The following is a 13609-nucleotide window of genomic DNA, read 5'->3' as shown; positions in this document are numbered from 1 at the left end:
GCTATTTTCCCCTGGGTGATTTCTGTTGTCTTCGCAGGGCTTTTGGTCAACACAAACCTTGGTAACTGGTGTCTGCGAGCTAAAAACTCTGGGACAACACTGCAAGGAGAAAACACACTAACAGAGCTTTTAACTAACGGCAAAAGGTACCCTGGTCAGCCCTGTTTCCCTGTCAGCTGTTTCACTTCACCATAAAACTGAAAGTGCCTGCTCTGCCCTGTTGTCTGAGCTCAGGAGAGGCCGCAGCTCGTAGCTTCTTCGAGGTGGTGGTCACAGGTGCTTTCTCTTTTAATAGCAATGAAACCCGCACAGTTGTCTGTCTTCCCTGGCAGGGTCCGCTGGGACTGTGTGGGGAGTGGGAATGCTGCTGCTAATGGTCCCCTTGAGATGTTAACCTCCTTCCAGCACTTCTGGGACAAGGGCAGGGACTTCGGATGGGAGTTTTCACCCCTTTAAAACGTGGCTTCTTTTGGCTTGTGTAAATACATGTTTCTTATAAAAGGGACTTTGTGCAAAGGTGCAAGAGTCCACCCTGCCTTTTCCCCCATGCCACTGCAAAGCAACAGCCCCCCTTCCTTCGGGGGTGAAGAATGGCAGCGTAGCTGCAGGCTGGCCCAGGCAGCTCCTCCACGGGTTTGCATGAACATGTTTGTAGTTCAGAGCAAAACCACTCGTGTGTTTGGGCTGACATCTAGTGTCGGCGTGGATGAGGCCAGAGAAAACAACTGACCCGTTTCCCCCAGGATCTCAATGCAAGGAAGAAGGAAGATGCCATTTCTTTGGCTTAGCGCTTCTAATTTGGTTAGAGACCTGACCCGTGAGCCCACGAGTATCTTTGTTCCATTAACTACCAAAGAAAATCCTAACAGGACACTCGAAAATGTAAGCGTACATGTAGTTTTAGACCTGGAAATCACAAAAACAGTGGTTTAAGTGTGCTGTTGTCTCCTCATTTTGAAACGTCACAGAGACTAGCCACTGGTCTTGAGCGGTAGAGGTTGTTTGTAGGGAGGAAGACACTTGATGGCATGGTCTTGAATGGTTGGTTATGATTTCAAGGGACTCAATCCCATCAAAAGCATTTGGTATAGTGAGCTTCAGGAAACCACACTGCTGCCTTGATGTGTCATTATTTGCTTGCCAGCCACATTTCATGTGGGCTCATCCTTTTCATCCTCCCCTAACTGTTGCAAGATCTTTCCACAAAAGCCAGCTCATAAGTTCAAGTCGGTTCACCATCATACTGTCTCACTCCTGAGACACTTTCCTTGGAGACCTTCAGTGTCAGTCAGAAGCCATCTGTGGACTCAGCCTCTCCACAGACGTGTGGAGTGTGACAGGGATGGGCATTGCTCATCTGGCAAAAGGAGAAAGAGAGAAGCTGCTCGGACAGATACTCAATACCTCTCAAAATTGTGTATCTGAGGATTAACTGGAAAAAAACATGCAGCTCAACTGTGAAAATATTTCCTGAAAGATGCTTTGGGTGCTCATGTTCACCCAAAAGCTCGAGCTCACAAGGTCTGGAAGAATGAATGAACAAGTTCAAGGAAGAGCCTACAGAGAGTGGAAGCAAGGACAGGTAGCCTGGGACGAATACAAAGAAATTGTCCGAGCAGCCAGAGACCAACTTAGGAAAGCTAAACCCCTGATAGACTTAAATCTGGGCAGGGACATCAAAGGCAATAAGAAAAGCTTCTGTAGGTACATCAGTGATAAAAGGAAGATTTGGGAAAAGATGGGCCCTCTCCAGAAGGAAATGGGAGACATGGTTACCCGGGACATGGAGAAGGCTGAGGTACTCCATGAGTTTTTTGCCTTGGTCTTCACCAGGAAATGCTATAGCCACACCGCCCAAGTCACAGAGGAAAAAGACAGGGACTGGCAGAATGAATAACCACCCACTGTAGGAGAAGATCAGGTCCAAGACCATCTAAGGAACCTGAAGGTACACAATTCCATGGGACCTGAAGAGATGCATCTGTGAATTCTGAGGGAACTGCCAGATGAAGTGGCTAAGCCGCTATCCATCGTGTTTGAGAAGTCGTGGCGGTCCGGTGAAGTTCCCAGCGACTGGAAAAGGGGAAACATAACTCCCATTTTTAAAAAGGAAAATGAGGAAGGCCTGGGGAACTATAGGCCGGTCAGTCTCACCTCTGTGCCCAGCGAGATCATGGAGCAGATCCTTCTGGAAACTATGCTGAAGCACATGGAAAATGAGGTGAATGGTGACAGCCAGCATGGCTTCACTAAGGGTAAATAATGCTTGACAAACCTGGTGGCCTTCTATGATGGGCTTACAGCATTCAGGGATGAGGGAGGAGCAGCTGATGTCATCCTTCTGGACTTGCACAAAGCTTTTGACACAGTCCCATATGACAGCCTTATCTTTAAATGGGAGAGGCATGAACTTGACCACATCAAGATGGACCACTTGCTGCACAAGGAATTGGCTGGATGGTTGCACTCAAAGAGTTGTGGTCAATGGTTCGATGTCCAAGTGGAGGCCAGTGATGAGTGGTGTTCCTCGGGGATTGGTATTTGGACCAGGGCTGTTTAACATCTTTGTCAGCAACAAGGACCACTGTCCGCACCTGAGTGTACCCTCAGCCAGTTTGCTGATGACACCAAGCTGTGCGGTGCAGTTGACACACTGGAGGGAAGAGATGCCATCCAGAGGGACCTTGACAGGCTTGAGAGGTGGGGCCAAGAAAACCTCATGAAGTTCAACAAGGCCAAGTGCAAGGTCCTGCACGTGGGTCGGGGCAATCCCAAGCACAAATACAGTCTGAGTGGAGAACGGATGGAGAGCAGCCCTGAGGAGAAAGACTTCGGAGTGCTGGTGGATGAGAAGCTCAACATGAACCAGCAATGTGCTCTTGCAGCCCAGAAAGCCATCTGTATCCTGGGCTGCATCAAAAGAAGCAAAAAAAAACCCCACATGTAGCGATAGGCCAAGGGGTAACGGCTTTAAACTGAAAGAGGGTAGATTTAGATTAGATATTGGGAAGAAATTATTTACTGTGAGGGTGGTGAGGTACTGGAACAGGCTCGGAGAAGCTGTGGATACCCAATCCCTGGAAGCGTTCAAGGCCAGGTTGGATGGGGCTTTGAGCAGCCTGGTCTGGTGGAAGCAGGGTTGGAACTAGGTGATCTTTAAGGTCCCTTCCAACCCAAACCATTCTATGATTAACCAAGGATAATCAAGTGCAGAAAGGGGCTCGGACAGTCCCTCAGTTGTTGCAGACTGGGAAGGTATCTGGGAGAAGTATCATCAAGCGCTTGCCCTTTTTTTGATATTGCCCTGTGGGCATCTGGTTTTGGCCTCTGTCTGAGAGAGGGTGCTGGGCTATAGGTGACCCTTTGGGTGGTCCCAGAAGGGCTGTACAGGCATCACCCTGTATCACCATTTACTGGTGTTTTTTATTTTTAACTTAGGCCTACTCCAACCCTTCCACATGTCACAGGCAGAAAAAAGTTCTTTTGCCAAACAAAAGCGATTTGGGCTCCCTCCAAAATATACCCTTTCCCACGTTCCCCCCTTGAAAGCTGGATTGGCTCTTTGGAACTGCAGAAATTGGCAAAAGGGAAAAAAAGAGGGAGAGGAGAGGGATGAGGGACAACCCTGCTTCAAGTGCACTCGGGAAGTTTGGGTTTATTTTTGCCTCGATGCTGTTAGCAGGAATGTCCCATACGCCCTTTGGGGCACGCCTCGCCCTGTGCACCTCATTTCTCTGCAGTAGTCCCAGCAATGACACCTCGATCGTCCCCTTTATCTCTCTCACAGATGAAAGCCATCAGTTTCCTTACGGTGACACAACCTGCCTGGCACGGCGGGGTCAGAGTCCCGGTGGCAGCTCCAGAGGGGTTATAACCACGTCCCACCTGGGGTCCCCCAGAGCCGCTCTCTGCTCCTCACCCCACTTTTTCCTGGGCAGGTTTCCTTCCAGTTGTAACAGGTGTTTTATCCAAAGTCACAGAAACAGGCTTCAGGTTTACAAATAGGTGAAGGAAGAGGAAAATACGTTCATGCTCTACTCTTCCCACGTAACTGAGAGGGAGTCTTGCACAAGAGGGCTCCCGAAGTGCCGTTGCTCGAGGTCAGTGGTGTTTATACAGGAGTCGGCTTTGCTGGAAGGGCCAGATGGAGTTAGGGAGGGAATCTTACCATTTTGACAGAGCAGCCCTGCCATTCAAGCTCAGGAAGCTGCCTGCTACTCTTTAACCTCTAAATAGCTGGTCTTTCTTTCCCTATTTGCCATCAAATATGTTTCAGACAACCAGGGAATTCATACTTAAGCTCAGATGGTGCAGGGGACCTTGTCCAACCAGAAACTCTTCGGCTTGTACACGCACTTGAACTCCAGAAAGTACGTGGAGATCCTTTGTGTGACTTTGAACCATTTAAGGACAAAGTATTCCCTCATACTCTTTTAGTCATACTATATTTTACTTCATGCAGCGTTCAAATATATACTGCTTCCACAGCAGTCCACCGCCTCCTGGGTTTGGGTCTCTCACCCAGGCACGGGGACCATGGTACAGCTCCCATCCAGCTGGAGCAGAGGCGTAACGTTTGGCTGCAGTTTGGGGTGCCCCATTAAAGCACTTTGTAACTCCCTGCCTGCAGTACTGGAAATATTCCTGTTTGACCTGAGACTGCTGCCTGAGAGTGGGTGCAACCGTTTCCAGCATGTGGAGGAAACTGCAGCTGTGCAAGAGTATAACAAAATAAGATAAACTCCAAACAAGCAGAGCAAACACACTCTCAACCTTATTTCTTGGAAAAAAAATACATAGATTTTCAAATGTTTCTCGCACCTGCTAAATACATTAGCAGCAGTGTTGTGTCTCAAACGGGCAGTCACGATGAAAGAAAAATAGCTTCTTTGTGGTGATCTGGTGTGCTTGTGACAGCCATTCAGGAGATGATTTACTGCCCTGTGCTGGAAGCTGGACAGCCACACTCCGTGCTCACATGGCATGAGGTCGTTCTCCACCATTTCCAAGCTTCCTTGAAAGAGCTAAGTACTCTGCCACCTATTTTCGCTTTTAAAAAACTATCAGAGCGAGGTTTTGCATGCGTTGGCCATGCCAAGGAAAATAAGTCCTTACTGGGAATGGGAGGCAGCAGGCCATTGACCCTGGCGGTTATTACAGGGTGTCCAGTTCCAGCAGCTGACAGCACTATAGGAAGTTTCAGAGGCGTTTTTTGCTGCCATGCAGTGGATTAGCACATCAGCATAATGTCGGGAGGGAAAGCATAGAAAATACAACCTGCGTGCTGTTAAAACAGATTAAGAGGAGAGCTTTGCTGGCATCTGGGGTCACGCTGGAGGAACAACCCATGCTTTCCACTCCGGGGCCACTGGCTGGCTTGGCTCTGCCTCTGTGGCCTCGGCCACGCTTTTCCGCTCTGCTTCATAGGGGGTAGATGAGGATGTGCCAAACGGGATGCGGTCCAGAGCCTGGTACCGCAGTCCTGGTCAGCCCTGACTCAGGCAAACAAGGAGCCGTTTTTTCCAGTAGGTTTGGTCTCAAAAAAGTGTTGGGGAGCCGTGGCTTCTTCGGAGGTGGTATCGTCAGAGGAGACGGTGGTGGCGTGCATACAGCGCTTGCAGGCACAGCCCACGCTTCCCTGGAAACAAGGTGAAAATGAACTTGGGGAAGCATGAACTTCTCCACGGAGCAAAGCCCCCAGCTACGAGGCTTGGCATCAGACCTGGGTTTCCGTCAGGCAGGCAGCAGAGGTTTTGTACTCGGTGCAGGATAACCACCACTTTGCCGTGCCTTTCCACGGTGGCTGCTGAGAGTCGGTGGCACGTCATTTTTCAGGATGCACGTGCTGTTTTCATGGGCTATTTGGTTTGATGCTAAAAGAGGAACGACACAGGAGGAAAGCTTTTACTGGTTAACCTGAGCAGTGGAAAGGGCACGTTTCAACCTACCTCTCCGTCAGCGGTCAGCGCGGTGCTTTCCAGCCCACCACCACTCCTCCCTGTCCCGTGATGGCCTCAGGTCCCCCAGTATAGCTACGAGGGACAGTATGGGAAAACAAGCCTATGAAGCAATTCAGGTTCATAACAACCTTCTTTGTCCCCTGAAAAGGGTGATTGATCAGGCAGCTGATGTTGGAGGAGTCCCAGAAGAAAAGCACCTCCTGAGGGAAGGGTCTTGAAGCCAGAAAGAAAGCAAAGCACTGCGGGTTCTGGGACCCTCTGGGAAGATGGTTGCCCATGAAGGAGCAAGCCTTCCTGCTGTTTATTTCTCTTCATTTCAGGCAGTCAGAGCTTTGTTTAGGTTCTTCTCAAAGAAAATCAGAGAGCCACCCAAAACTACCTACATCCGTAAGTCCTCTGAGTCATTCCGGCTAAAGGGAACAACTCGAGAGTGGCACTCTGCAGCGACCAGCCACTCGGGCTAACGGGGTGACAGCGTACAAGTACAGCTGTGCGTTACACATGCTCTCCCTTTGCTTGTTTGCCAGCACACAGGTGAGCTGAGCTGGGCCACGGGAAAAGCTGCGCTGCCAGAAGATGTGCAAAGAGCAGCACAGGCAGGATCCACTCCACTGGAGGCAGGGAGCTCTCCGCAGGCAGGAGATGGCCCTGGCAGTCCAAAGCCATTCACAGGGCAAGGGGAAAAGGAGAAGCGCAGGGTCTCCAGGTTTCCAGCTTCTCCTGGAAGCATGAAGCAGAAGAGGGGAGCTTTAGGTATTTCTAGTAAAGGTGGACTTGGTTGCAAACATAATGACTTGAGGGTGTCCATAGGAAGAGAATTGCACCTTAATGTTTGCTAAAGGGGGAGCGTTAAAGAGGAGTTTCCACACTGGGGACAGATTTAAGGGAAAACAAAAGTGTGGTTTCACTCAAGTGTAAGATAACCTGCTTGAACAGAGAGGGCAAGGATGTCAAACGACGGACCGTCTCCACCACTGGAATTGGAAGGTGTGATTATAAAACTCAGGACTGTGGCAGAAGAGCAGTGATCTAAAGGCACTAAGCTGAGCACTAAGAAAGAGGGTGCAGATGTGGCATGGTGAATTCAGAGCAGCCTAAAGGCACTATGACATGTCCACATCCTGCTGAAGTCCTGCTGAAGGACCCTGCTTTGGGTCAGAGATAAAGGGAACAGGAATCAAGGCCATTGATCTCAGACACAGACCTGTGAAATACTCAGATGGAAAAATCAGATCAGGTCACCCCAGGGCTGGGGGCTGTCCTAGCTCCTCTCCTCGGCTGAAAGATTCCTGCAGTCGCCGAGACCAGCTCAATCCATAAACTATATGTTAGGATTTCCTAAATTGAGCACTCAGCTAGTGAGAGAAAGCAATGCTGACCCCGATGTAAAGATATGACCTTGCCCTCCCATAGGGAAGGATGTCACGATGGTAATTTAGACAGGGATGGGACCTTACCTGTAAGAAAAGCTGACGCAGGTCTGGCGTTGCTTGAGAAGTTGTAGCTTGCTGGTGGAGAAACACGCAAAGATGCAAAACAGATAGCATGTGAATCTCGCTCTACCCAGAGCAGGGGTTGGGTTTAACACAGCCACCTCTTCTCTGTGGGAGCACATTCTCCAGAGGTGACTCAGCAGTCAGCCAGACGAGAACCAGACACTCGCCGTTTCTGCACCATGCTCGAAGTCAAGACTTTAATCTGTGTCCCCCAGGTGAGGGCTTCCACCTCCAGCACAGCCTTACTGATGGATGAGATGCAGTAACTAAAAGCCGGGATCGATGACATCAAGGGTATGAAAGCCAAAACGAACGCAGTGCAGGGGCACATGACAAAAGCAACAGCAGCTGTAGGCAGCCACTTGGAAACTCTCTGCAATACAGGGCATGCTCGCTGCAGGCAGCCTGGCAGCAGCCAGCCTTTGGGGCCTAATTATAAATATTCTCAGGTTAGCTTAAATAACTACTGTCAGAATAAAGACCTTTTTCTTCGTGAAGTTATGCTGCAAGCCCAACTCCCACAGTCCTTAAGCACTGACTGTCAGAAGTTAAAGCTGAACTCTGTATAACCTCCAGGCTATACAAAGGATGCCAAATGCAAAGTATTTGGGGGTTTTAAAGCTATGTTTTATGCTAGCCCTGTATAGTTTACTCTGTCCCTATACTAAATTCAAGACAATGTTGTAAGTCTCCTTTTGTGCTCCCTGTAGAAGTGTAGCAGAAGGATGAAACATAGAATATGCTCTTACTCTTGGAAAGCAGGCACATGGGCACTGATTCGCCACATATTGAGCCTCTCAAATTACCCCTCACTTCATGGGAAAATCTGAAATCCAAATACTTCGCTGCAGTAGGTCTACATCTGGCTAGCACTGCATGACTATAAGATCGTGTAAGATTGTTAGATTTTAAGCTCATACATCCCTCTTAAGGCTGCTGCTCAGGCAAGGTAGCAAACTAGCAGGAACTGTGGTGCAGGGCGCTGGTGGACGTGCGGAATGCCATGTTGTTCTCTTGGAGGAGCCACTGGCATATGAATGAATGTGTTGAGCTCCATGTCCTGAGAAACATGCGAGTGTCACAGCACAGCAGGATTAGTAACATCTACTTTATTTTGCTGATTCGGGCTTTATTTTTTTTTTAATTAAATAGATCAACCAATCTTGATCAACTTTCTTAGCTTGCCGAGTTTCCATCCCCCCACACCGCTGCACACTGACTCCCTATCCGCAGAATAGCGGTAAAACCCTTCACCGCAGTCCCTCACCATACAGGGAAACAACCAGAGAGCAGAGATGAAGCAGAAAACGTGGCATCTAGTACTTAGGACTAGCTGGTTTTGCCACCTAGCAAACTTGGCTAGGTGATTTCGTCAGAGAAATGCATTGCACAAGGTTTCCTCAATGAGGTAAAACACCCTGCATTACAGGCCACCAGCGTCCAGGCAAGCATGGCCTTGGGGTAATTAAGTAATAAAGTTGCAGGAACATGAGTTACAAACATTGGGGAGGTATTGGAGGTGGAGATGGGTTGATATCCAAGCAAAACCCAAGTATTTTGGAGGGACTGAAGACTGATTTCAGTCCAAGACAGTGAATCCCTCTCCCTGAGCCAGATGGTCCTGTGCTCAGGCTAACACACCACGGAGGAGGTGGTCTTCTGCTGCATGCAGCCACGAGACTTCCCAGTCGTTCCTGACCTGAGCTCATACATATCTTCCAGTGGCAGATGTTCACCGCATAGTGAGTTTGAGCCCACTGGTGATCAGCTTATTTTTCTTAATTGCTTTCACAGCCATTTACCATAAACCTCCATGGCTCTGCAGGGCTCAAGTTAAAATTGTTATTCCAGCCCACACTAGCTATATGATGTGTGCTTTTCCTTAGGGGCATCTTTTGGGGGTTTATTTCACATGATGTTTGCAGCCTCCTTCCCACCTCAGCCCTGCAGATGTGCAGCCTCTCCTGCTGGGCAGCAGCAGCTCATGGACGTAGGGCATCGCTGACCGTGTGCAGTCCCATCGGAGACATGTGACTCCCTGCGGCCACCCACCCAACCTTTTTCTTCTCTCCTTCACTTTGAATGTCCACTCCAGCAGTTCAGATAATTTGTGTGGTTTTGAAGTGGGGAGAGCAAGCCACGATTATGAAAAGGCATTGAGAGAAGACACTCTTGGAGGCCTGGGTGCTGGTCAAATAACAGCTGCGTTAAGAGAGATACTAAGCAAAACACTCAAAAGGTTCTTCTGCTGAATAAATAGCCCTGCTCTTCACCCTCCACAAAAACATAAAGTGCTAGGATGGCTGGAGCCAGTGCCCTTTGTGTTTCTCAGCCCCAAGTGCAGATTTTTCCTATGAACTTGTCCCACGTATGCTTTCAACAGTCATGGTCTTCGGAGACAAGGCATTGCACACCTAAATGGTGCTTTGGTGTGAACAGCCACCTCCTTTGTTTGTTCTGAACCTGATTTGATTTCATTTAATGGAAGCACAGTCTATTCCCTGAGGGCAGTATTGTCGGGGAGCATTCACAGGGAAGGGCAGTGCCAAAGGTGATGCACCAAGCCCATTCAGCTCCTTGCAATGAAACTGGGAGCCACGGAGGGCACTCTGCTGGTTCATTAAGTCTCTTCATCTCCACTAGATTTTGCTCAAATAGAAAAGTTATTAATATAACTAGTGACTGTTGCAGTGAAGGATGGGGTAAGAAATCTGGAGAGCTGCTCTCCAAACAACACAACTGCCCGAACTGGGACACTTCAAAGAACATTTGGCCAGCCCCGGCTGTCCATCAGGGCCACCACTGTCCCACTTTGATGTACTCATCCAGCTTGTGGACACTTTCTGTAAGACAAGTCTCAAACTAGCCAGGCAGGTTGGAGGAAAACTGTGCCTCAGGAAGCTGGGAAAGATCACTGCTCTTCTCCAGGAAAGCTGGAGTTTCTAGCTTTGAAATGCTCTGCAGCTAACAAGGGTGTGACTCTTATCATGTACATCTGTACATGACTGACAGCAAGAGCAACCCATTCCCTGCGTCTTGAATTCCTCGTGACTGAACTACTGCACACCAAGAGATTGCAGAAATAACTGACTCTACGTTAAATATCGTCTAGGAAGATCTGATGGAGCAGCAGATGCCTTGCCTAATGTGCCCTTCCACGCAGGAACATGGGTAGGAATGCACAGTGCAGGAGCAAAGAAGCTGATATTTAACTTCTGCAGCCAACGACTTCTGGGTAAGACCTTCTGTCAGCTCACAAGGTAGAAACGCGCATTGCCAGAGGTTTTCCATGGAAGTCAGCAGAGAGGCTGGTACCACCTGTGATGTTTTCAGCTTGGGTTTGGTGGGGAGAAGAGGAAGAAGAACCTTAGTTCAGCAGAGTTCTGACCTTAAAACTTCAGACTGCCACAATTCCTCTTCCTCAAAGAGATGGAAGCAACTTATCATTCCCCTCAGGCGCTTTGATGTCTGGAGGTGGCCATGCCCTCTTCTCTAATGAAAGGAAAGGAACAACCAAACAAGTCAGTCAGGCTGCGTTGGCCAAAGTGTTCAACTGCTGTTGTGTGTGAAGGAGAACAGAAACTGAAGAGGCATGACAAGCTGACAATGAGTCATGTTATGCCTTCTCGTCTTTCTTTCAGAAGAGATAGAAGGACGAGTTTCCCCTTTAGATTCTCTAATTCACCGGGGGAAAGGGAAACCATGTTTTACTTTTAGCAGCTTTTGCTCTTGCGTGTGCTCCTGGACCTAAGGGCACAGATAAAGCTGCGCTGCCGGGGAGCTGGTACATCTGACAAGCCAGACTGAACCGTCAGTGTGAGCTTGTGATTTCTGCAGGACCAAAAAAAAAAAAACCAAAACCCAACAAAAAAAAATAGATTCAAGAACACTGCAGGCAGTTTTATAAAAATGGAAACCTGCTTTTTGCCAAGAGGCTTTTCTGAGCAGTCTAAGTGGTTGAGGATCTTGTCTCATACAAAGTTTGGACCAGTGGGGTATCTCCTCATGCACAAATTGGGCCAAGGGATTTTCTTTCCTTTATCCATTCTTCTTCCTAAACCTGGTCTTACAGCTAACTCGTGAGGACTGTTGTCCCTGGACACCAGCTCAGGCTCTGATAGCTTTTGTAAGAGCATTTGTATCAAAATATTGTTGTGCTGGAGTCTCCAAGGCCATCTGGGGCTTTGTGCAGACAGGGTGCTTACAAATGAATGTGAACCAAAGCAAATCAACATTGCTTGGCAGGGATGAAATGTATTGCTAGGGTCTGTCTCTGCCAAGCTAGACTGTTTGGCTCCAGTCCCACTCTTTGGGGGATTGTCTGTCAAAACACAATTTGGTATTGTAAGGCGTCATGGTTACATGGCTCGCTACTCCTTTAACCCCTCTCAGGCCTTACACTCTTGTTATTTGTGAAGTAGAAACCTGTGAATCTCCAACTCTTTAAGCAGAGCTCGGGCTCTGGTACCTTGCACCAGCTGTCCCTCGTGTCACTGTGTTGGTTCAGGTAGAGCTTTCCCACAGGAAAACTGCCAACCAGTAGACTGCAGCCCTCTTGAAGGCATCATTTCTTAATGCCATGAAATGGTAAGAAGACATATCTTTGTACCATCTCATGATGGAAGCCTGGCTTCTTGGCCTAACCACCTCAGAAACCTGGTCAGCCTTTCAAGGCAGGAATCCGCCTCAGACACTGATTAACTCTCCTTGTCTGACCCTCCTTGATTATCCCATCCCTTCATGAGCAGCAGCTGCTGCTTCTGCCAAGCCCTGCTGGCAAGCCCAGAGGCCACCCATTAGAGGGCAAGCCAAGACATCAGTGTGAACATCCTCATGGCTTTGCCAAGAGCTGTATAATCATATTGCCCTCCCCACTTCTGGACATGTTTCTGAGTTCATTCAACAGACGTATAGATATATAGTAAATTACCAGAGTGGCTTGGCCACGACACGGCACTACAGGCAGTGCCAAGCCCATTACGTACAGGTTTTGCTACAGTGAAAATCCTCAGTAAGCACCGGTCGAAGCGTTGCCTCTGAGCACAGGTTGTGCAGGGCTGCCTCCCGTCCCGGAGGCTTGGCGAGGGGCAGCAGGAGGAGGTCGTGCATACTCCCTTCAGGAGGCAGGTGAAGAAGCAGATCCTCAGCTGAGACCCTGCCGAGCCTGGAGATACCCGAGAAGCGTGGTGGCTCTCCATAGGTATGACACGCGGCACGTGCCGCCCAGCAGGCAGGCAGCTGCCCGCACCGCTGCCCAGGCTGTCACGTCGCCTGCCAGCCCGGCGCGCAGCTGCAGCCCCGTCCTTGTCCTCGGCAGGCAGGGCAGCATCAGCCTTGCACAGGCTGCGGTGCTGGGGAAAAGCAGCCCGGGTGCCCGCAGGGTCACGCAGCCCCGTGGCATTCCCCTCGTGCTGCAGGAATCTGAGGTTTGCCTTTGAAAGTCTGGCTAGAGCATGCCAGTATTCCCTGGCTCTCCTGGAGGATTTCTGCTCCAGGGACTGAGCCAGGGTCTGGGACCTGTTATTGTCCCAGCAGACCGGGGACCACAGCCCAGCAGGCTTCCCAAGCGTGAGGCTGTACGGATGGCCCCAGGGCTCAGCTGTCTCTGACCCAAGGTGCAGCACAGCTGTGTGGCCCTGGGCTGGTTTTGCTGAGAAAACTGCTGCTGAACTGTGAGAAAATACATGAACTAAAGCCAGGCAAGATAAGTCAAAACATAGACAGAATTAAAGTTGTCAGGATGATGATAGGCTAGCAATGCAAGGCGCCAAAAGTAAATGCTATGTGAAAAGGGATAAACCCCTGAAGGGCTGGTTCAGTCATTATCTTGCTCTAAAGATCCCTGGGCTGGAGCTTAGAAATGCTCCGAGTCCTTGGCTCAGGTGTAACTCAGATGTGAGGATACGTCCCAAGCGCTGGGCTCTGAGATGGGGGATGTGAAGAAGGGTATGTGTAAAAAAAAAAAGGAAGGGAAAGAGTGGCCAGGCAAGTGACGGAGAGGGAGGTGTCCACCAGGAGTGCATTTGGTCTCCTGGCAGGGAGGACGTGTGAGGAAATTGTCTGAGAAGGTGAACCCAAGCAAAGCCAGCTGAGGAGCCTCAGCAGCCCTGCTCGAGGTCCTCTTCCACCTGCCTTAACAACTCCCCCCTACGG

Source organism: Falco cherrug, chromosome 1, assembly GCF_023634085.1.
Source record: "Falco cherrug isolate bFalChe1 chromosome 1, bFalChe1.pri, whole genome shotgun sequence".
In the NCBI taxonomy this organism is placed as follows: domain Eukaryota; kingdom Metazoa; phylum Chordata; class Aves; order Falconiformes; family Falconidae; genus Falco; species Falco cherrug.
Note: the sequence above shows the minus strand (reverse complement) of the source record.